General features: G+C 36.9%; 1 protein-coding gene across 2 annotated transcripts in view; it reads left to right on the top strand.

The window, feature by feature from the left end:
- UBE2H (ubiquitin conjugating enzyme E2 H) overlaps window positions 1-25,497 on the top strand; it is a 127,482-nt gene that overhangs the window by 69,493 nt on the left and 32,492 nt on the right. The gene's annotated exons all lie outside the window — the stretch shown is intronic.

The following is a 25,497-nucleotide window of genomic DNA, read 5'->3' on the forward strand; positions in this document are numbered from 1 at the left end:
AGGCTACCTGTATGTGACTGAAAGATGCGCCTTAAAGTATAGTATTTGGCTTGTAGAATGGTAGTAACTTTAGCTTTTTGACGGCTCTTCCTCATTAAATTGAAAAAAGTTTTTTTTTTTTTAAATTATAGAACACTAGAAGCACTTACAAAATAAGAATGACAAGAAAATAACATTCAAACACAATAAAACCATTCACTGAGGCGGAAAGGGAGGCTGCGGATCTGCGGATCTAGGCTAAAAGAGTCTAGGAACCACAGGAATTAACCAATATCATGAGATAATTGTATATGCAAGCTGATGCAAGATGTCATAGTTCAGAAAGGGTGGGTTCTCTAAGAAGTGGTGTTTCTCTAAAAGGTTTTGCTCCCCGGCAAAATGCCCCTGGACAAAAGTCTTAGTCTTGACCATCTGCCTCTGCTTCAGGCTTATGGCAAAGTCCCAAGCTCATAGCATTTTTATCTGAGGTAGATGGGAAACCAAGCAGATTCAGCATTCTCCCTTCTAATTTCTTCAGCCATCAAAAATATTCTTAATTAAAAGGCCAAGTAATTTGTTTTAAAGAACCTTTTGAAACACGTACATGAAATACACACACATACACACATTATGACTTGGAAACTCTCACTGCTAATTCAAAGAATAATTTAGTTCTTTAGTTGAATTTTCTCCAAGTTATTTCGAAAGCTCATACCTCTCACTAAATAAAAGGGAAACAGTGGTATAGATAAATGAATTGGTATTTTTCTTACTGCCCCAATTGCCTCTCAGTCTTAGTCATTAATCTGATGAAAAGCAAGGAAATCAAGTTTATGTGAAGAGTCCTAAAGCATAGGATTAGTTAAATTAAATTCAACTAAACAATTCAATACTTAGTAAGTACCTTTAATGTGCAAGGCCTAGTTTCTTGATGCAGTCAATCCTTCACTTTCCAGGGGGAAACAGTGGGAAAGTCAAAAAGGAGAAAGTTGATACATTGGACTAATAGGAAATAAGGGGTTATTTTTTCCCAACCACCAAAAAACTGTATGAAAAAATCTTTCATAGCCCTCAGCAGCTGCAGACATTCTGGCACAAAGTTTATCTAACACCTTTATTTTTTCACTAAGCCCCATCACTTACTTTGTGAGGTTGAGCTTACTGCCCAAAGGACTTGTACTAAGTTTTGTGGGCATATTTGCAATACAAAACTTTGAGGTTTAAAAGGTAAACAATGAAAATATGGGAGAAGCATGGAGAGCTATTTACCATGGTAGGGTGAATGACACCAAAGCATCTAGTAGGACACCAACCACTCCACAAATTTTCACACATTGTGCCTTTCCTTTTTTTTCCACTTCACATAGCCTGAATGTGCACAGTTTCCAACTCAAAAGTGAAAATGAGATTACTGATAAAATTGCAGACATGCTTGAAGTCAGGAAAGTTAAATGAACGAATGTTGAGGGTTGGCTGTACTTTTTGAATCATCTGATAGGCCTTTAAATGGTTCTTTTTTAATCCCTCAATCTGTACTGATATACAGCAGAGGGTGCAGAGAAAACTAACTACAATTCCTTTAGGTAATTTTTTAAAAAAACACAAATCAGTGAGCTCCGAATTCACATAAGGTCCCAATCCAGATGTCTATAAATCAGTTGTATTTTAATGTAGACCCCTTTATTGGGCTACATGGGCTCTTGTACATTGGTCTGGGAACCTATGAAGCATTTTAGACATTGTTTCGATGGGAAGGTTTGTATGGCAATAAGAGGAAACAGAAACTGAGGCAACATTTGTGCCCCCATTCCTGTAGTCAGAGAAGGCAACACTTATTTTCCTAGGAGAAGTCAGTCCCCAGCCTGGCACAAGTTGTCTTACATATGTGCAAAGGCCTGTCAGTCAGGTACCTTTTAATATCTCAAGGGATGCCTGCAATTTTTGCATTAAGGGAACAAATGAATAGAAGTTGAGCAAACCAACGCATACACATTCTGAATAGTGAGGTACTCAGCACCAAGGTGCCATTTTTAACCCTACCGAATCTAATCAAAGCCAGTTTGCTGTAGAGTTTTGGAGAGGCCGTTTGAAACAATGCTTTAGGTAATTCTTAACTTTTTGTGTTGAAAAGACCCTACCTTACTATGGAAATGAAGAAACAACAAAGAGGAAAATATTTAGGGCACCAGACATGAAAGGTAGTCGGGTTAACTCTGGGTCATGCATGGATGCATAGACAGATGAGTTACCACCTTCACTGTGGGTATTGCTCATTCTGTGGCTGCCTTTCTTCTGTCAACAGTACTTAACTGATTAGTCATCATGTGCTGATCGCTGTGTTGGGCCATGGTATAATCTTTTCCTTTGTAAATGAAAATAATCATAGCAGGGAGAATATTTTGAATTGTATGTTCTTCTGAGCTTTTTCTTTTTAAAGTTTTGGTGGGATATTTGTACACTCAGTCACACATTTTTGACTTAACATGTCAGGGGTATGTTTGTTGTCATGAAAGAGAGTCGCTTTGGGATTGAATTTGTGACTGTAGCCTTAGTAACATGTTTTAACTTTTGAGCATGTACAGAGAAATTCAGTGTTAATTCTCAAAAGATCTCATTGTGATGATGGATGAGTCATACAAAGAGAACAACTTCAATTAATGAGACTTCTTGTACCATCATGTGCTGGGAAGTTAGACTAATGTTAACTTGATTAGATGAACTTTGAGGTACCTTCCAGCTCTCTGTTTCTGTCTGTAATTCTATATGATCATGGAGTAATTTGAGGAATTTTCTCTAAGTGACTTTTTCCAAGTATTTACTAAAGCATTTGGTACCATCAGGACAATTCACAGAATTTTGAGAGGCTTGTGCTAGATACGTTAAATTGAGAATTAGAAATGTCAGGTATTACTGGGGAAATCTTACTTATCATGATGGATTTTAATTGGCTGCAGAGAGTTGAAAGATATTTCTAAATTAAAATTGAATCAGCAAATAAAGTGAAAACAGCAGCTATTCTTCAGCAGGCAGAGGGTTTTTGTGTTGAAATGACCATACCTTACTTTGGAAAGACCTAGATTTAGGTTTCTGAAGCAGTTTTAGTGTTTGTATTTCTAATGACTACAAAATCTAGACCTACTATACATACTGTTTCATCTGTAAACTATACTTAACATTAAACATAAAGCAAGATTGTCAACTAGGATGTTAGAGCTCAGTCCATCTTCTACCTATTCTGTAGCTAGTCAGTAATTTGGCTATATTTGCAGAGTGCATTGTATGTATGACAATTACAATATCAACTAGCTACTTTATGGTGAGCTGAAGCCTCACTGTCATTATTAGCAAAATAGAATTACAGTAGAGGCACATTGAAATAAAATTACAGGTGAAATAACATTAAATGGATTTCTGAAAAACAATAGCCGCAGATGACTAGGCTGGCATGCATCAGTCAGAAATAATGTCTTTTTTTTTTTTTTATCAAAGGTAGAGAAAAGAGTGTGAGGGTGTCTACAGATAAAGATTTAGTTTCACTAAGAGTACAGTTTTTATGTGCACACAGAGGTGCATCAGTCTTTTCAACTATACCCAACTACCCAGGGTAATTAATTTTGTGAAAACATGACATTGTATCTTAAGGATTCACCTGAAAAGCATTACATAATGATAATGTTGAAATTTTTCTTTTGCTTTTTAAATTATTTAGTATTCCCTCCCAGTTACATGTGAATATAATTTTTAACATTTGTGTTTAAAACTTTGAGTTCCAAATTCTCTCGCTTCTTCCCATTCCCCTTCATTGAGAAGGCAAGCAATTCGATACAGGTTATACATGTGTAGTCATGCCAAAAATTTCCGTGTTAGTCATGTTGTGAAAGAAAACAGAACAAAAAGAACACCTCAAGAAAAATAAAGTGAAAAAAAGTATGCTTCAATCTGTATTCAGATACCACCAGTTCTTTCTTTGGGCGTGGATAGCATTTTTTGTAATCAAGTCTTTCATATTTGTCTTGGATCATTGTATTGCTGAGAATAGGTAAGTCCTTCACAACTGATCATTTTACGATATTGCTGTTACTTTGTACGTAGTACTTTTCACTTTATATCAGCTCATGTAAGTCTTTTCAGATTTTTCTGAGAACATCCTCATCATTTCTTATAGCACAATAGTGTTGTATTATAATCACATACCACGATTTGTTCAGTCATTCCCCAGTTGATTGACATCCCCTCGGGTTCCAACTCCCTGCCACCAGAAAAGAGCTGCTATAAATATTTTTGTTCATATAGGTCCTTTACCTTTTTGTTTTTTATCTCTTTTTAGAGACCTAGTAGTGGTATTGCTAGGTCAAAGAGTATGCCTGATTTTATAGCCTTTTCGGGCATAGTTCCAAATTGATCTACAGAATGGTTGAATCAGTTCACAACTCCACCAATAGTGCGTTAATATCTCATTTTTTCCACTTCCCCTCCAATCGTTGTCATTTTCTTTTTCTGTCCTATTAGCCAATCAAATGCATATGAGGTAGTACCTCAGAATTGTTTTAATTTGCATTTCTCTAATCAGTGAGTTATGACTATAGATGACTATCTATATGTCTATATGACTATAGATAGCGTTGATTACATCATCTGAAAATTGTTTGCGTCTTTTGATCATTTATCCATTGGGAAATGGCTCTTTTTTATAAATTTGACTCAGTTCTTTGAGAAATTTGGCCTTTAAATATACTTTTTTACAATTTAGCTACAACTTAACTTTGCGGAACTGTGCGTTACTTCTTTTTATGTACTCTTTGGTTCAGCCAAACCGTTCTTCTTGCTGTTCTTCCCAAATGCCTGGAAAGTGTTCTCTTTTCACCTGTGCTCCTAAGAAGCCCTTGTTTCCTTCTAAGCTTGGTTTGAAGGTTACCCCATAGCATGAGGCCATGACAGGTGTCATTGCTCACTTCCTCAGATTAGTTTATGTTTATTTTGTCTAAACTTACAGTTAGACATGTTGTTCCCCAGAGAAAATGGAAGATTAAACAGAAAAGTTGGCATTTTATCATAGAGGTAATAGGAGGTAAAATCCAGTAGAAGGGATTGGTAATATTGACAGGATGAATTGGAGTGAGGAAAGACTTGAGGCAGGGAGACCCAATCAGTTTTTATAGTTGTCTAGGCAAGAGGTGAAGGAGAGAAGAGGAAGTAGGTAGAAATAATAGGATTTGGGCGTTGATTGGCTTTGTGGCCTGAGAGTGAGCAGCTGAGCTTCTAAAGCTTGGTGCCTAGAAGTCCTTGGCAGAAATAGGGAAGTTCAAAGAAGGGGAGAAAAAGTAATGAATGCCTTTGGAACATTCAATTTGAAGTGTCTAGTAGGCAACTGGAGACATGGGACTAAAGCCCAGGAAGAAGGCTAGGGCTCTATTTGTCTGTCTTTCTCAGATAGTTATCTAAGGATGATGGTAGAACTAATGAGAGGTGATGAGGTTACTGAGGGAAAGCACAGAAAAAAGAGAGTGAAGAACACACTTCAGGGTATACCCACAGTTAGGGGGCAAATTGTAGATCCTGGAATAGAAACTGAGAAGTAGTCGAAGAACTAAGAGTTAGGTCTTGAAAACTCAGAAAAGGGGTATCTAGGAGAAGGGTTCTCAAGAGCATCAGTGTCTGTAAAGGTAGAAAAAACCATCAGATGAAGAGCTTGTTTGTTATTGGGGAGAGGTTTTTTTTTTTAAAATATTGCTATATTGAAATTTTTAATCACCCTTATTTCCAAATACATTCTTTTTTGTGGTATTGTGGTAAACATAGAGGATTTAGCATTAGGACTTGAGTTTGAATTCTGTTTGCCACATTGTAGTCATATGGCCTCAGGCAAGTCACTAAACTTCTCCGGGCTTCGATTTCCTTTCTGTAAAATGAAAGTGTTGTACTAAATGACTTTTAAGGTCCCTTTCAGCTGTAAACCTGTGGTGATTCCTCCTCACTTCCGTCCTCAAAGATTTATTCTTTATAACAAATTAATTAGAGTATGGGAAAAAGCCCTTCAACAAGACTTAATCAGTTCATTATACTGAGTCTGACAGTTTATTCAGTGTACCACACCCTTTGCCCCACCTACTCTGCCAAGAAAGGAAGAAAGCTTTTTTTTTTCCTTCCTTCTTTCAGGCCAAGCTCAATCATTATAATTAAATAACATCCAGGTATTGGTTTGTTTTTTTGGTGTTGTTCTTTCCCTTTACATTTTTTGCATCTATTGTTTTCCTAATTGTGTTTACTTCATTTGCATCAGTTTATATGTCTTTTCCATGCTTTTCTTTATTATTCATATTCATAATTTCTTCTAGCACAATAATATTCTTTACATCCATATGTCATCTTTTCTTTCTCTGGTTGATGGGTATAAACTGTTGGCAATTCTTTACTATATAATAATTAATGCTATAAATTTTTAGAGTGTTTATGGTATCTTTCTTCCTATCTTTGACCGCCTTGGAATATATACCTAGCTGTGGGTTATTGATTATTTTGAAGAGAATAGTTTTACTTGAGTGATGGATGCCCTTTGGAAACCAGAATGTAAGAGATTGAGGAGTTGAGAATAAAGGAAATGGAAGTGATGAGAGTAGATACCTTTTTCTAGGAATTAGGACAGAAGCTTTAGAAAAATGGTAGTGTCAAGTAAAGGCTTTTTAAGGATAAGAGAGACTGGAATAGATTTGTAGACAATAGTTATGAGCTAGTAGATAGGGCAAAATGAAAAAGGGGTGTGTGTGAGAGAGAGAGACTGAGAATGACTAGGTGGATGATTGTGGGGATCAGTCTGCTTTAGATGTCGGGATGGGGGATCAAGTGTTCAAGTAGCGGGGAAGGGCCTTTCTTCATCCAAGACAGGAGTGAATGAGTAATGTCACAAACTTTCCGTTCATGGCCTCTTTTCTCAGGATGATGGTTAAGGGGGACTTGAGGGAAGAGAATTGTGCGGGGAATGATATGGAAAATCAAGGACCATAAAAGTATTGTCTTGCTCTGAAGTGAGGGCCTTGTTCAGATTAAATAACACAAATTTGTAGTAGAACCTCATCAGTACAGTTTTATGATCATATTTGAGTGTAGTATTGGTAGAAGTGAATGGTGGCAGTAATGTTACTCTTTTTAGCAGTTTACTAATTCACCCTTTCTTATTCTGTATATATTTTAGAGATTGTTAATACTTAATTTGCACTAAACCATAATGGCAGTAGATCTTTTGAAAATAGTTAAAAAAAAGACTTTTCTTTAAAAGAAAATTGTATGTGAGTTAGAATCAGTTCTGTAAGGTGACCCATTTTTAAGTAGTTTGCATTTAAAACCACAGCATAATTATTGTTAAATGAAGTATGTTTTAAAATAATTTGAAATATATCTGGAGCACTACAATAAACAGCATCTCCTTTTCTTTGAGAATAGCATATAGGCATGCAGTTGTAAATAAAAATAGGAAAATGTGTTAAACGAGCCCTTTTAGAGAATGTGGGAAACAATATACTACCTAAAATCAAGATGTAGCTTATAAATGACAATAAATCTTGTGAAATTGAACCTCTTTGGAAAGTTTGTTCATTTTGGAGCTCTTTTTTATGTACTTTTAGGATTGCCATACATTGGTTCTTCATAGTCCTCTCTTTGGAATATTTAAGCCTATATACAGAGATTTGTGTTTTGGGAATTTCATGATTTAAGTATAAAGTTATGTGTCTGACTTTATAAAGGAATCTAGCAAAACTTAAATTCCAAGTAAGAGAAGGTTGTATTGTTTAAAACTTTACATTGGGCATCCAAGCCTACTGTGGCTACTGATATCAGCCATAATTCATGTACTTCTGAAGCTCTCCTTTTGGCATTATCTTCAAATTTTCCTACACTTAAAATCATGAAATCTTAAGAGTTAGAAAGTATCTTAGGGGTTACCTGATCCAATTTCCACTGGATGCATGAATCCCTCCTATTTATAGCACTAAGTATGATATCAGTAACCAGTAAGCATCTGTTAAGGGCCTGCTCTGTGCCAGGTATTCTGGGGATCGAAATAAGAAAAAGATGATTCTGCCCTTAAAGAGCTTACAGTCTAATAGGGGACAACAGTACACCTACCAAAAGAAGCTGAAAAGAAGAGAATAGGGGCCAGATGGTACTCAGTGAATGAGGTATGATGTTTGTGGAGTTGCCAATTGCAGCAGCTAGCTGATAAAGCAGTTAACATGGCTTCATGAGGCTTCCTCTTGAAGACTCTTGTTATGAGCAATTCCTATTGAACGACAGCTAGTATTTATATGGGTTGGCAAAGTAAGCCTCATGGCCCTCGAGAGACATAAACTTTATAATTATCATTATCTCTGTTTTATAGATGAGGAAACTGCGATTGAGAGAGTGGGACTTGCTTATTGACACAACTAACATAAAAACTAACAGAAAAAGCTCACTTTCAGAGATGTACCTAAGGACTGTAGTTTAACTGGTGAGGTAGAGACTCAAATAATCTTCAGTCAATCTGGGTTTTCTTCAACCAACAGTAGTGATTAATTGAAAGAAAGATAACCTGTGTATAGAACTCCTCCTTCAAGTGTCCCAGATCACTTTGAGAGATTCAGAAAACAAAGAAGATCTGAGGTAATATAAAGTATACATTGGAAAAGACTTCACAGAAATAAAGGCCAGAATTATATCTTGCAAAAAACAAAGGTTGGAGTCAGTTGCATGAATACCTGACTTTAAAACATGTTTACATATGAATAATTGGTTGACAACTACCTTTTTTTCTCCCTTCTCCAATCTAAGGCTACTATGTTTTGGATTGACAGTGCTCTCCAGCAGCAGGGAACTTCATGACTCTTATCACTTTGATCACACCCCCTCACCACCTTGGACATTTTGTACACAGAACTCAAAGTTGGAAGGGACATCAGGCCATCCAGGCCAACTAGTACCTAAATGGAATCCCCTTTACAACATCCACTCGGGATCATCCAACCTTTGGACATCTTTGAAGATGTCTAATGAGGGGAATCCCACTATGTTCCTACATTATGAAATCACATTCATATTTTCCTCTGTTCTTTTGTGCATGAGCTCACTGTCAGTTCTGCTTCATTCTACACATAAGACATTTTTAATGCTGTATCCCCTTCTCTTCTGTTAGCTTTTCATTCCATTTTAGCCAAAATTAACCCTAATCAATAAGAACAGTACTGGTGTTTTGCATTTAACAAGGAAAAAGAAAATCATAATTTTTATGTTAAATTAGACCTGATAGAGAACCAGTGCTACCAGTCTCTAAAGCATTGAGCTTAATGATAAACACCAATTGAATGCCTAGTAGGTATAAAGTACTATGCTTAAAAAGTTCTTTTTAGTGTCTTCACAGACATTACTATGTATCTATCTCTCCATCCTCCATAAATTATACCCACCTTCTTACTTAAGCACCAGAAATTGGATGAGGGATGCTTTTTCCCCTTGTTTTATTTATTTAATGGTATTATAGAGTCTTTTGGTAGTTTTAATGAGTTTCATTTTGTTATCCATCCTAGTGGATTGCCACAAGACTCTTATTAATCTGGTTTGGCCTTTTTATCAGTAACTTGAATGACAGTAAAGGCATACTTAAAACATTTTCAGACTGACATGAAGTTGGGAGACCTAGCTAATACATTGGGGGACAGAAATGGGATCCAGAAGTATCCCAGGAAACTGTAATGGTAATCTAACAATTACCTGTGGGCTCAGAAAAATCAGCTACATAAATGCTGAGGAAAGGAGAGGTAGCCTAGTTCATGCGAATAATTTGGTGGTTTTGGTGGATTGTAAACTCACTATGGAGTATAATATGGCAGCCAAACATCTTGTTTGGTATTAGGCTGCGTTAATAAAAGTATAATATGGAGAGCAAGGAAAGTGTTTGTCCCACCATCCTTTACCCTGGTCAGGCCAAATCAGGAATGTCCAGTTTTGGGTGCTACAATTAAAAAGAAACATTGATAAACTGAAATTTGCTTAGAGAACAGGTAACAGGATGGAGAGTGGATTCAAAATTGTGTTATATAAGGATCATTTTGAAAGAAATAAGGGTTTATAACCTGGAAATAAAAGGCTTAATGAAAAGCAGGGTATTATGCCCTTCAAAAGGGTATCATGCAAAATTGAACTTCTTCTGGACCTGGTAGGCAATGAGTGGAAAGTCCAGGGGGACAAATTTTGGCTCAGCATAATAAAACACTTCTGGAAATTTAAAGCCATCCCCAAATAAATGGGTCACTTGGTGACCTAGGAATTTCCTATTCCTGGAAAACTTGATAGCCACTAGATATCAAAATTAGATATCCACTTATCTATGAAAGTGTTATAGAAAGGATTCATGCTTTTGAGTCGGGTTTGACTAGATGACCTTTAAGGTCCCTCCCTTTCAACTCTGAAATTCTATTCCATTTTTTATCATTAGTATACACAATACATAATTAATATTTTATGTGTTCTATATTTTAAATTACAGTTTATATTAAATAGGCTTTGATGGCCTAGGTTGGAAACTTACTATTCATTTAACAAACACTTTAGGTGGTTACTGTTGGTCAATAAACATGCATTTATTAAGCCGCCTCCTGTGTGGCCACTGTTCAAGAAGAAATTAACACAATTTCTACATATGTAAGTATATGTAGACGAGACAGAGTAATATTTGAAGGGGAAGTGCTAGAATCTCTGAGTGGTTGCCATGCTCAGGGTGGGCACCAGAAGATTCTCTATGTTTCTGCTTTATAAAAGTGAAGTGGCAGCAGTTAGTCACCTGTAGCCAAAGGTTAATCACTTGTACTTGTGCCCCAGTTAAGACAGTTGGTGACCCTATAAATATACATGCTGAACCCCTGTTGGGGGTGTTAAGCTTTATGGTGCAGATATACTTTGGAGGCAGAAGTCCTCAAAGCATTGGTGCTTAGGGTGAGAGTGAGTGACCTGTTGTGAATATACTCTGGCAGTTGCGTTACATTGGTGTTTCTCTATCAGGGCTCCTTTAAACCCATCACAGAAGAGAAGGACATCAGCAACTGGAGGAATCAGGAAAGGCCTCGTGTGGGTGACACTTGAGCCTAGTGTTAAAGGATGGAGATGGAGGTGATGAAGGAGTGACAGCATATTTAAAGAAATTATGTTAGGTGTTGGGGAAAATGTTTTACTTTGATTTATGTTTCATCTCATCAATATGAGTACTCTTTCAAGAAATTTAGATTTAGCCTATTCATCTTCATTTCCTATACAAGTTTTATCTTTTTCTCAGTAAGTATTAAGTTGAATGGAATTCCAAAGATCCTCCCAGCGGAGCCCACCTAAAATGCTTCAGGTTATTTAAATATAATGATGACAACCCTAATAATAATATATCGATGGCTAGGATTTATATGGTGCTTTAAAGTTTGCTAAGTACTTTACAAATATTATCTTATTTGATCCTCACAAAAATCCTAGAAGGTTAAATTCTATTTTAACAGGTTAGGAAACTGCAGGCATACAGCAATTTGGGACTTATCCAGGGTCACAGAGCTAACAAGTGGCCACTGCACTTGCAAGTAGAGGTTGGATTTGAATCTAGGTCTTCCTAACTCTAGTACCAGTATTTCATTCACTGTCCTAACTGGCTGCTTGGTATCCATATCATCCTGTATACCAGTGGTTGGCATGCCATGTCCTGTCTCATTCTTGCTACCTTGATCTATCTACCTTCTCAGTCATACGTTTCTTGGTGATGTCTTTTATGCCACTTCTCACATGCAAGTCACCATTCGATAATATAGTACATGTTACTTACATCTATCGGGTATCTTTCCACTGCCCTTTGTGTCTACAACAACTCTGATTCTTCCAAGGTTTGTGATGGTTTGTGATTCCTAGCCACATAGCATCTCTGAGGAAAATAGGAAGACAAATTAGACAGGGATTCAGACCTTAAGGAACTTGGAATATTTATCACATTGTAGCTATGGGGAAATGTGTTCTGAATTCCAAATAGACTTAAAAATGAAGTTTTGGAACACAGCTATCTGTGTGCTGCCTTATGTTGAATGTGAAACCTCAGTATATTTTGCTTTTGGATTGTCCATGTTGCTTTGTGGTTGTAGGACCTTCTCTTAATAATGAATCACTCCATGGCCACTGTATATTGAATATAACTTGATTTCTGCAAAGCTAAGTAAATAAGGGGAATGGTTCACACTAGGATCTCACAGTATAAAAGACTAATCCCAAAAGAGTAGAAGAAGCCATAAATTATTCTGCAATATAATAAATAACCTTAATAGCAGAAAACAATCAAAAAAATGGGAATAAAAAGTACACTTACTGTAAAGCTGAGTTTTAAATTATGAATGGGTTTTAAGGTAAAAAATTAACCCTAATGTGAGTTAAATACTAGGGAAATCTTTAAAATTAAGGTAGATATTAATCTGAATTTAGATGATGTATATTGGCCTCTTGAGGTAGTAAGAGAGATTGAGTGACCTTTCAAGGTTCCTCCCAAATGTGCAATTCTATAATCATCTCTGTTAGTGATAACTATATCTTCTGTCTTTATTTTATTTGGATAATCACAGTCACAGCTGCTTTTGTAGTCTTATCAGTGAATACAGAAAATGATGGTACCTTTGAAACAATATCTTTAGAATAGATTCTAATCACTTATGATATAAAATTTTGAATCTGGAATAGAAATCTTTTATGTTTGTCGGTGCAGTCAGAAATTACATGCCATCGTCTTTTTAGAATAGAGTTTTGTTTTGTGTGCCAACAAAGCCCACTGTAGCACTTAAAAAGCTTACTAACTTATCTGGTGTCTGCTCTGGATAAAACACTGATCAGAAAAACTCTAGCTGCTTCCTCAGGAACAGGAATACATGAATAAGCTATTCACTAAGCAAGCCTTGAGATATAGGCTAGTATTAGGGAGAACTGTGTCATTTAACGGATATGAAGTTTAGTTAGAAAATGAAGAACTTACTGACCTACTGCGTTTTCTAAAGAGTAGAGTCGTCATTCCTGCTCTCTGAGCCAAATGCCAGTACAATATAAAGAGTTCTGGAGATTTGGGACTATATTGAAAGCAAAACCAAACAAAAACCACCCCAAAATAGATTTTATTTTGTGATCAAAGAAGTCTTGTCTATTTTTAGTTACTTGACATCTCAATGTTATCTAGTTAGTAAACTTTATTGGTAATTTAATGGTTTTGGTTAATGGTTCATGGTGTAATAGAAGTTCGCATAGTCCATTATAAATTCTTACAACATTTTCTGCGAATTTTTTAGAGCAGCATCTTCTATCTGTCCTTAATCAGCTTATTTTTATTATACTATTGGTGTGCTTGTTTGAAAGCTTAAAGCAAATAATTTTAAGCCTAGCTTTTAAGTGTTCCTAGGAATGTTTAACTACAGGAATGGTTGTTTTAAGTAGAGATTGGACTATATGATCTCACATATCACCTTCAGCGTAATGACAGGTGAAATAACAAAGATGTTAGTTTGATTACCAGTGTTTGGCATTGTCTGGGTTGCACTGCTCCTCACTTAATGTTCCAGTCTTAGAGAGAAGTCCACAGAATGTTGAGTACATCACTCCTCTCTTTTTTTTTGAAGGTTTATGGGAAATGACAAGAATTACAGTGAATGAAATGTAGTTGGATTGTTCTCTTAAATGAATGGAGTGTCATTGATAAGATAAATCACAGCTCCATTGAAGTGTTGAGAAGAAATGTGAAGACTTAAAGAATTCTGGACTACTTACTTAAAGTCAGTTTAATCATCACTCTCACAAAATTTTTTTGTTTCCCAGTCCATAGTCTATTAAGTGTGTGATACTATTACGTCTAAAGAAAATGTACATACCTTAATTGAAAAATACTTTTCTGCAAAAAAATGGCAACCATCATCTGAGTCTTCAGTGAATCATAATCTTTTTGCCAGTGAAGGGTCTGCCTCCATGTTGAGGGCTGTGACTGCTCAGGATGGTAGCTGTTGAGGGTTAGGGTGCTGTAGCAACTTCTTGAAAAGAGACAGCAATGAAGTTTGCCACATTAATTGACTCTTCCTTTCATTTGAACACTTAGAGGCCATTGTAGGATTGTCAGTTGGTCTAATTTCAATATTATTATGTCTCAGGGAATAGGGAGTCCTGAAGAGAGGGAGAGATGAGGAATGACTGGTTGGTGGGGCAGTCAGAACATACACAATTTTATCTGTTAAATTTGCCATCTCATATGAGTGTGATTTATGGCTCCCCAAAACAGTTAAAATAATAAGTGTCAAAGGTCACTGATCACAGATACCTGTAACATAGAATAATAATGAAAAAGTTTGAATTATCATGAGAATGACCAAAATGTGACTCAGAGACACAGTATAAATGAATTCCGCTGGAAAAAAGTACTTGCTCAATACAAGATTGCCACAGACTAATTTGTAAGGGAAAAAGTACAACATCTGCAGTAAGAACAGTAATACAAAGCACAGCAGAACAAGGTATGCCTACATACCTACTTTTGCCAGAAGACTGTCCATTTCCTTCTTGAAATTGACTTGTGATTTTAATTTTGCCTTTGAATATGTCGTTTCATCACCCAATGTAGATTAATTCTTATTTTATGGTAGTGGGTATCCTTTAATTTATGAGTTGGTGTCAGTTTTTGACATTCTTTTTAAAATATCAGTAACACCAATTTTTATATATGTGTGTATGTATATATATATATATTTGGATTTAGTATCTCAGTGATAGTTATACTATATCCCGAAACTTCCTTTTCCTCCATTTCCAGATGACCTGAAATTCTTAAAGTAATCATGTTTAATTTTACTTTAGAAAGTAATATCCCAATTGCCTTGGGAAAACCATATATTCAGTGGTATAGTAGTTTTAAATCAAACCTCATGTTTCAATAAACAGATGGTTTGAAATCTAGAAAAGAAGTTAAAGATTAACTAGTATTAAGTTCTCTCATTTTAGAGTTATGGAAGTTGAGGCCCAGAGAGGTTAAACCTAACCCTTGCTCAGGGTTATACAATTAGTAGCAAAAGTAGAATTCCTATTTCCTGATACCCATCTAAGTGTTCATTCAGATGTCAAAACAAATCCTTTCTCAGTGAGTGCAGTAGTTGACTCTTCCTCTCCACTCCAACTCTTGACCTCATTCTAGGAGACTTTAAGGTAGTTGTTGATGTCACTTCAAAACACCATAACATCCCATTTCCTCAGTCTACTTAACTTGCATAACCTGCTCCACCTTAGTTATACACTAGGATGTTTATACTCTTGATCGTGCCACAGAGACTTGCTCTACTTCCATGTTCAAGAACTTTGAATTTCAGGTTAAGGGTTTTCCTAAGGTATATGAACTTCTTAAAAACCAATTTTGATAACTAGATTTCAGTATAATTTATTTTCTTTGTGATTCTATACATTTTATTTTATGCATTTAGAAACATTCTGAGAGGGCATCCGTGGGCATTGCCAGACTGCCAAAGGAAGTCCATGATACAAAAAAAGGTTAATCAATCCCTTTATTCCATCATTATCTTTTATCTTTTCATTTCTTCTCTATTTCTTTCTCCTCTTAGAACTACTTTCCCCTCTCACTGTGATGCTCAGTCAGTCTCTCTGTCCCTCAGTACTATATTGGGTCATCAATTCTCTACACACTCTTCTCTTTCCAAACTCAGCACCTTGATGAGCCAGTTCCATTTTACACTGTCTTCTACCTTCAAATCCCTTATTCCTTTGTCCTGTTACCAATCACACCTTGACAAACCCTAAGCCTAGATTACTCCCACAGTCTTTTCTCCTACTTTTGTGCTTTGAGAGGAAATTCTGAAACCATTCTGTTGGACCGTTGCAGATTAATGTTACATAATCTTCACAGGGCTCTCATGGCAATACAGCAATCCTGTTGTTCCTCCCTAACTGATTCTCTATACCACTCACCCCATCCTTTGTTTTGAACCACCTCTTCTCAAGTGTCCTATGTCACCCCTTTCTCCAAGTAAGAACCTGTCATAAAAAAAACTGAAGCCATTCGAAGAGAGTCCTTTCTTCTCTCTCCTCCTGTCATATACCCCTAACGTCACCTGCCACTATCTCCTCCACTCCAATCTCTGCTGAAGATATAGATCTTTTGTTCTCCTTGACAAAGCCAAACCTTCACTTGTACCATTAACCTTATAGTGTCTTGTTCTGTAGATTGCCCCCGTCATCGTCGTCCTTCTTATGATAATCTTTAGACTTTCCCAGTCTACAACTTCCTTTCTTGCTGCCTGCAAAAATGCCCCAGTCTCCCTGATCCTTAAAAAAATCTTTACTTCTTCACTTACTAAATTCCTTAAAAAAAAAAACCCCATCTACATTTGGTGCCTCTATTTCTTTTCTTCTCACTCTTCTAAACCCTGTGCCACATGACTTGATATTGTGATCCAACTATGATCTTTCTTAGAGTACACTGCATTTTATTCTATGGAGTATAAAAACCAGAATGTGTAATGTTCTTTAATTTACAAAAAAGGAGGATTAGTGAAAAACATTTACAAATCACTCAGCTTTTCAAAAAGTCATAACAACACACCACAGTAAATTTCAAAAGCTGGGTAAATATTAATTCCTATGCAGTAATAGCTAATACAGTATTCAGAGATGACTGGTAGATACTTAATGCAACTACTGTAAAGTTATTAACCTGTTGTAACATTACTAAATCAATCTCCTGTTTTCTTTTTCCTTGGAACTTCACTGTCCCTGCAGCATCATTTTGCCAAACATTTAATGAGCATACGTTTACTTGGTCTCCTATGTTAGTTAAAAGCTTTATAAACCTTGTAATTTTACTTCAGCCCGACTATTCTATTGAAACTGATTTCTTCAGAGTTATCAAGTTATGCTCTAGTTTAGACCCTCATTATCATTATCATCATCATAGTTTGTATTTATATAGCACTTTAAAATTTGTAAAGTACTTCACGCATTTCTCATTTTGTCACTACAACAATCCTGAGAGGTAAGTGATATTATTATCCTCATTTTACAGATGAGAAAACTGAGGCAGACAAGCAAAGTGACTTGCCCAAGGTTACACAGTTGATAAGTGTCTGAGATGTGGTTTAAATCTAGAGTCTCCTCATGTCTTACAAGGTGGTGCACACCTAATGTAATTCAGTTGAAACAGAGGACCAGCCTTTTGGAAGCCTGGCTTTTTTTTTTTAATGTAGAATATCTGTGGGTATTTAGTACCTAGTTAGCCTAGATTAATGGATTTGATCCTCCAAATGAGCTAGTTCTGTTTTGATCTGCACCCCTATATCTGGGTCAGAGTGTGAATGGATCACTATAAATTCAGTGGTTATGATAAATTAGTTATTTTCTTGTTCAGACCTGTGCTTCCATTGATATAGCAAAGTGAGAAAATCTTTACCAATATGGATCCCAACTGTTCTTAGATGTATGGTCTTAAAAAAGTTGCCTAGAGCACTGGACAATTGAGGGACTTGCTCAGTCACAGAGTCTATAGGTGTCAGAAGTAAAACATGAATGGTCATCCAGACTCCTTGATCCACTATACTGCACCACCTCTTGGGTTAGTAATAATATATAGAAAAGGCTATATTTATGCTAGAGATGGCACAAAAAGTCAATGGGGGCATATTCTTTTCTCTTTTTTGTTCTGGGCAAAATATTTGGTGGTGGTTACCTGTCCAGAAGCTGAAGGTTTCCTCCACAGTTCTTTCTCTTAAGTTAACTGTTTCAAGGAGTCTGTGGTAACTTTAGTACCATATCCTTTTTATGCAAACCTGTATTTAGGCCACTCTCTCTGTATTTCATTTCTAGTACAATCATAGAGTTGTAATTCATTCCCCTTCTGGATGTACTTTTGATATTCTAGACTTTACCACTTTGACTCAGCTGCCTTCTCACCCTAGTGCTTTCCTCAGTACCTGGGGTCTTCTCACTGTAGCATGCCCTTTGCTATTCTGGTCCCCTTCTCCATTGGTGAACTCTTTCTGTGGTTCATTTTGAGGACAGGCCAAGGTTGACTATACTTCAGTCCTCTCCCTTCTGAGCTTCTGATTCTCCAAACTGCACCACCATGCCTTCCTGCGTGGGCCTTTAATATCTTCAGACTTGGCTACCTTTTCTTTCCTTCCCTCTCTTCCCCCATTACCTTTTCAGCTCCTTTTTTTTGTTATGTTTTGACTTCCCTCATTAGGGTATATGCTCCTTGAGGTGCATAGTAAACACTTCAGTGCTTCTTGTTTTGCTCCATCTTGTTTTTCTTTGTGGGTACATTAATGGTAAGATCCAAGAGAATACTCTTAGAATATTATTTTTCTGAAGGAAAGAGATTCAGTTACATCTGCCATTGGAACTGAGTTCTAAGGCAAAAGTAAAGTCTCGACTAAAATGTTTATGTAAATAGGGAAGAAAGCTTTCATCTTACCAATCAGCTAGTTTGATTCAGAATTATCTTCCATCGACAGTCTTGCTGTAGGGCAGTAATGCTTTCTTTATTCCAAATACAGGATGTCATTATAACTTACTGTTTTTATAGACTGAGACCTGAAAATGAGATTCTTTTGCTTATGCATTGCAAAAACAATAATTTTCTGATCTGTCTACAAATGACTAATTTTATTTCTGTATTACTAGGCTTAGTTTGTTTTTAGCATTTGATCTGATTATTGTAAAATGTGATTATTTTGAATTTCATAAGTCATTTGTCTGGTCTTCCCCTTTGCAATTCACCTCATTCTGAATGTAATTGCCATCTTTTAACATGTAAGTAATTAGTCCTTGTATTTTATCCAGTTTCACCATTAACAGATGTTCTCTATTCTTTAGACTACTTTACCCCTCAAATCAAATGAAACAAAAATTTAAGACTTAAAGCTTGTTTGTGCCATACCATCTATCTGTGAACCCAGTCTCTGAAGTTACTCAGAGCTCGTTGCTTTATACCAGATCTTCCCCTGGGATTAGGCATGAGGACGGGTTGAAATGTCTAACTTGTTTTTGCCATAACTTGGTATGTTTTTATTCACCTACTGTACCAATTTGCTAAAAACTTGTGAGTCAAGTGATTTTTCACCATAAGTGAAACAAATGTGTCAATTCAAAGAAACAGTTGAAACAAAACTGTAATAGTTTCCCAGTTTTTAAAAATCTTGTCCTTATATACTTATGTAATAACTAATCATTTACTTTTTTCTCTATTCAGCAGTTCTTTTTCATCATAGTCTACTCAGTCTTCACCCAAAACATGAGGGACAGAGGGGGTTTTAAAAATCAACTTCTCTTCTCTTCTTCTTCTTCCTTCTTCCTTCTTCCTTCTCCTCCTCCTTCCCAAAATAATTATTCCAAAAACTCTTAAGAAATTCTGGGTTTCAGCTATTTATTGAAAATACCATTATAAAATGCCTGGCAGGGAAGAAAATGTCACATCACAGAGATTTTAAGAAAGTGTACAGTTTCCATTTAGCTTACCTACATAAAAGTAGTTTTAAAAAATCATTCCTTCAAAACAGTTCCTGATAGCATGGAAATAAATGTTGGGAAAACTCCCTTGTTGCAAACTTACATAGTTAAGGAGGTGACAACAGTGCCAAAAGAAAAAGAAACACTCCAGGGGAAACATGTTCAGTCCTGAGTTACTGTCCTCTTCTTTCTTACTCTTCCCCCTTCATCCAAAAATTTCACTGCTGGTTGCTGTTATCCAAAAGAAAAATGCCAGATATGATGCTCATTGCTTGGTGAGAACAAATTAAAAGACAATTTTCTTCGTATTTGCTTTGGAGTTTTGTCATTTTGTTTAATATAATGAAAGAAGATAACTTTAACCCAGAAAGTATTTTTGGCAAGTGTTGACTTGTTCCTTATATCCCTTGTTATGACTTTCAGTTCTTGTTAGGATGCCTAGAAGTCTAAATGATTAGGTAAGCATATGTTTATTTCTCTATATTGTAGACAGTTTTAATTTTGTTGGTGTTGGGTTATATTTTTCTAGAAACTTTTAACAACTAAAGTAGTGCTTTCATAAAATTACAGATTTCTCAGTTCTGTACTCTTAAGTCTCCTATCAAGGCAGGGGAACCACCTTGGTGTCCTTCAAATCATTTTGAAGACTTGAGTATCCCAGCTATGAATAAGACTGACCCTTTGAGCAAAGTATGCACAGGAAAATGATAGTGTAAAGAAGAACTCTATTTCTCTTGTGATTGCTGTATTTATGGTTGAAATGTATACATTTGCATTATAGAATAACTACCATTTACTTACTAAAATGAGTTAGTCATTTTAATTCACTGAGCATACTCAGTGAATAATTGATGAGTGATAATTTTCCTGATACATTTAATTTTCTGGCTGTTGATGAGACCTGGCCTCCCTGGATGCCCTCTCTAGCACTGGGTTCACTTTCCCTCCTCTCCATTTCACCCTCTGCCCCCCCCCCCCCCCTTCCTCCTCCTCATTGGTTGTAGTTGGGAAATTAAATAATGCTTTGTCTCCATCCATATCTCCCACCTGACCAAGATATTGGTGGCTGTTGTCTATTCAATTCCTGGCTAGCTCCTGTCGACTCAATCTTCCTTGTGCTTTCTAGCACTTTCAGTCCTACCTTGAACTCGATGTTTGCTGTGGAAAGATTAGGATGCCCCCCACTCCAACTCCAGACTCTCCCTCTACCACCATCATTCAGTAACCTCTCCTTTGGGGTGCATTCCATTCATATTTATCACCTAGTTAAGTTATTCTGGCAGCTGTTGAATATTCACCTTTTGGACACTCTCCTTCCTTCCTCATTAGTTTGGTGTCTGCCTGATTTACAGCCTTCTCTTCCTCAACTCCTGCCCTCATATTAGGGAACTTCAACATACAAATTAATGTTGTCTCAAACATCCTAATCTTCCATTTCCTCAACTTACTCATTTCCCATGACCTCACCTCAGCTACAAATCACCTCAGATCCTGCCATCACCCACATTTATTCACCCACATTTATTCCTTCCATGTTCATGAACTCTAAAATTTCCCCTGATAGTCTAATGTCATTCCATTTCTACCTTTGCCATGTTTACAACTTCAAACCTTCTTCTTTGTGCTCATTGTGACCATCTATCCTCAGCTCCTCACTTCTTTCCCAGACCATCACCCTAACACTATACCGCCTCTCTTCCCCATCTTGACCTCTTGGTGAACCAGTTCAACTCTACACTGTCTTCTTCTCTTGAGCTCCTTGCTCTCTTCTCCTATTACTGTTGATACTGCCCTGCCAAACCTCAGCCTTCGATTACTCACACCATCTGCTGCCTTCACTCCTACTCGAGTGCTGCTTAATGAACTTAGAGAAAATCATTAGATTGTGCTGTCCAGTGCAGATTTATATTGCATAATCTCTCCTTGGCCCTCATGGAAGCAAGACAGTCCATTATACTTCTCCAATCAGTTCACTATCCCACTCACCACAGCAGCTCTTCCAGATCTTTTTATCCCTCCTCAAGCTGCCCATGGCTGCTACTCCCCCTGCCTCCTCAGCTGAGGAACTTGTCTCATATTTCACTGGCAAAAACAAGCATTTTTCTCAAGACCTCCTTCTTATTCCCTTCTGATTGCATATTCCAGATGCCTTTTGCCATCATTTCCTTCATCCCTATCTCACATGCACCAGTGATCCCATTCCATCCCATCTTCAGCAAATTGTCCACCTCTGTCTATCATCCCTACCCACCTTCTTTCATCTCTTCCTCTTTACTTGCTGCTTCCCTACTGCCTACAAACATCCCCATGTCTCCCTCTATCCTCAAAACCCCTCACTTGATCTGTCTGTCCCCTCTAGTTATCTTCCCCCATCTTTCTTTCCCTTTGTGACTAAACTGGAGAAGACCCTCTATTCCGTGCTTCCAATTCCTTTTGCTCTTTTCTTAACCCTTTGCAGTCTGACTTCCCACCTTATCATTCAATTGAAATTGCCTTCTCCAAAATTAGCAGTGCTGTCTTAATTGCCAAACCTAATGGCTGCTTTTCAATCCTCATAGTTCTCTGAAGCCTTTGACACTGTTGATCATGCTCTTATCCTTGATGCTCTCTTCTCTCTAGGTTTCTGTGACATTGCTCTCTCCTGATTTTTTTTTTCCTTTGTTGGATCTTCATCCAACATCATCCAGATCATGACCACTCACATGTTTGTGGGTGCTGTATATAGTGCTCTCTCCTGGGCCTCTTCTCTTCTCCCTCTTTACTATTTCACTTGATAATCAGCACCAATTGATTTTCAATTGCCATCTCTATCCTAATGCTTCTTAGATTTACTTATCTGTCTCAAACTTCTGTCTTAACCTCTAGACATCTTGAACTGACTATTGGACATCTGGAACTAGATGCCCTGTAGAAATCTTAATGTCAGCATGTCTACAACTGAACTCATTATCTTTCTCCCAAAACCCTCCACTCTTTAAGTGATTTGAAAATAGGTCTTCCTGACTCCAGGCCTGTCTTCTGTGCCACCTAGATGCTGAACTTCCCGGTTCTTGTTGAGGGTACCACCTCTTCCCAGTCATCCAGGTTCTCCACTCTTGGCTCCTTATTCTCTCTCACTTTCTAAATCCACTCTGTTTCTAAATTCCGTTGATTTTTGCTTTTATAATATCTCTCTATACACTTGTCTCTCCTCTGACACTACAGGTAGCCTAGTGCAGGCTCTTATTACCTCTCACCTGGATTATTGTCTTAGCCTCCTGTTGGTCTCCTTGCCTCAAGTCTTCCCATATTCTAGTCCATCTTCCACTCAGCTGTCAAAGTAACCTTCCTAATCATGTCCAACCCTGCCATCCACCCTCCCCTCTTTCATTAAATTCTAGTGGATTCCTGTCACTTCCAGGATCAAATATAAAGATCAAGTATAAATCCCTCAGTTTGGTTTTCAAAGCTCTTAACCTGTCCCTCTCTTACCTTTCCAGTTTGTTATACCTTAATATTTCCCCTCCCAACTGCCTGCCCATCAGTAGTACTCTGCTGTCTAATGGCACCGACATCCTGTCTGTTCTTCAAACAACATGCTCCATCTCCTAGCACTGGGTGTTTTCATGGAGGTTCTCTTCCATGTCTGGAGTTCTCTACCTCCTCATTCTTGCCTTCTTGCTTCATTTAAGGCCCAGCTAAATTCCCACTTCTATTAGAATCCTTCCCTAATTCTCCCTTAATGCCAGTCCCTTCCTTCTCTTATCTATCTTCAATTTATCACGTGTGTGTGTGTGTGTGTGTGTGTGTGTGTGTGTACACAGATAAATAGTTGTGTTTATATAGTCACCTCATTAGACTCTGTTCTCATTGAGAGAAGGAACTGTCTTTTGTCTTTCTTTATATTCCCAATACTTATCACTGTACCTGACACATAGTAGATCCTTAATGATACTTATTGACTGACTTTACTCCTTAAAACATTTCTTTTTGAGTAACTGAAAGTACTTTCAATAGTCTAGGTAAAAGAAATTTTTTTAAAAATCTCATATCCATTAGTTTAAGCAAAATTGTCTATTAAATCTTGTCTTTTGAAAATGATTTCCTAGCGATTGCTAGTTAGATTTTAAAATTTCCCACATACTCATTCAGAAGTAACTCAGGCCCCAAGAGACAGTGTATCGTATGATGATTACAGGCTTGATCTTGGTTCTTCTGGGTTTGAATCCTGCCTTGGGTGCTTATTGCCTGGATAGATCCACCTGTCTATAGATTTGAATTAGTCACATTTGGACTACCTACTTCACAGGATTGCAGTGAGGAGCACTTTTTTAAACCTTTATGCAGTGCAGACATGAGGAGTAGTTACTGGAGGAAAGTCCATTGATAACCCATTACACTGCATAAGTAGTTTTGGAGAATCTGTGCTTTAAACTCTACCAAAATACAGTGTAGTTTAGGATTTGCCAAAACCTACTTAGCAAACCTGAGAGAAATTTGGATAAGAGGAAAAGTTTCTATTTATGTCTTCAAAGAAATAATAGTAGTATGCCATTTCTGGGTGACTGTAGTAACTCATTCCATTACTGTTTCCATTACTTCCATTACTGTTAAAATATTAGGAAAGATACAAGACCTGGCTTCTGCTCATGAGGCCAGCTTACTATCATCTAGCTTCTACAGCTTCTACAGAAACATTATACTGAGTCATGATGAGACCCTAGGGCTCCTTAGTTTTGATTCCTTGTTCCCTCCACTGTCAGATAGTGATTGCAGATTATTCAAAACATCTGATCTTAATTTTATATTAGATTTTTGAGTCAATTCAGTTTCTCTCAGAGGCATGCTGTAAACATTGTGTTTTCTGTTTATTGTGGAGTTTTGTTATTTTTCCCCTCTTTATTTAGGGGTCATTTCAGTCATTCCTTGGTTCAAATGTTTGGTTTTATTTTAACCCAAGAAGAATTGCAACAGACTTTTGATTTTTAGGACCAAGCTGAGAAGAATTTTGTGGGGAAAGTTTGCCAGGCTCAGATGCAAGACACTGATGAAAGAGAACAATTTTTAAATGCCTCTACTATTTTGAAAACTTGTGGGCAGTCCTTTTAAAAACATCTGTTTCCTGCAAATAAGATTTTGAAAGGCCCAGTACTCCTGTGGGAAATGGTTTCCTAAAATGGTGTTTTAAGTTGCTAACATTTCATTTCCTTTGATTGATCCAGGCCACCATCCAAAAATTTAGGTTTAGTAATTCCTTTGGTAAGGATACTTTTTTTCTCTCTTGGTCTAGGACAGGCATTCTTTTTAAAAAACATTTTTGTTTAAAGTTTTGAGTTCCAAATTCTGTTCCTCCCTCCCACCTTTCCCCTTCTCTGAGACAGTATGTGTAATTATGTAAAACATATTAGTCATTTTGTACAAGAAGACTTGAATAAAAGAAAAAAAAATTAAAGAAAGTGAAAATAGCATACTTCTGTATTCAAACATTATCAGTTCTTTTTCTTGAGGCAGAGAGGCATTCCTAACCTGGAGTCTACCAGATTTTCTGAGGGTCTGGAAGTATGGATGAGAAAAACAATATCTTTGTTTTTACTAGCCTGCAACTAAAACTTTAGCGTTTCCTTCAGTTATGAATGTAGGCAGCAAACCATTTTTCTGAGAAAGAGGTCTATAGGTTTTACTGGATTGCTAAAGCCAAGTACCAATGGCACAAAAGCCCCTTAATCTAGGTGAAATAATCTTAATTATCCTTCATTTGTGACTATTACACAGAGGAAAATATCTTTGAATTATCAGACTTTTGTTAAGCTAGTTGAATAAGTGATCTCATTGCTGATTTTTCATAGAATTGAACTGGCTACACTGTTAAAGCCCTATTTAGAAGTACTTAGGGGTAACGGTTGAGGTCATTTGTTGTTGTTCAGTTGTGTCCAACTCTTCATGACCCTGGGGACCAGACTGCCCATGAGAGTTTTCTTGGCAAAGATACTGAAGTCCTTTGCCATTTCCTTCTCCAGT

Source organism: Notamacropus eugenii, chromosome 3, assembly GCF_028372415.1.
Source record: "Notamacropus eugenii isolate mMacEug1 chromosome 3, mMacEug1.pri_v2, whole genome shotgun sequence".
NCBI classification, from domain to species: domain Eukaryota; kingdom Metazoa; phylum Chordata; class Mammalia; order Diprotodontia; family Macropodidae; genus Notamacropus; species Notamacropus eugenii.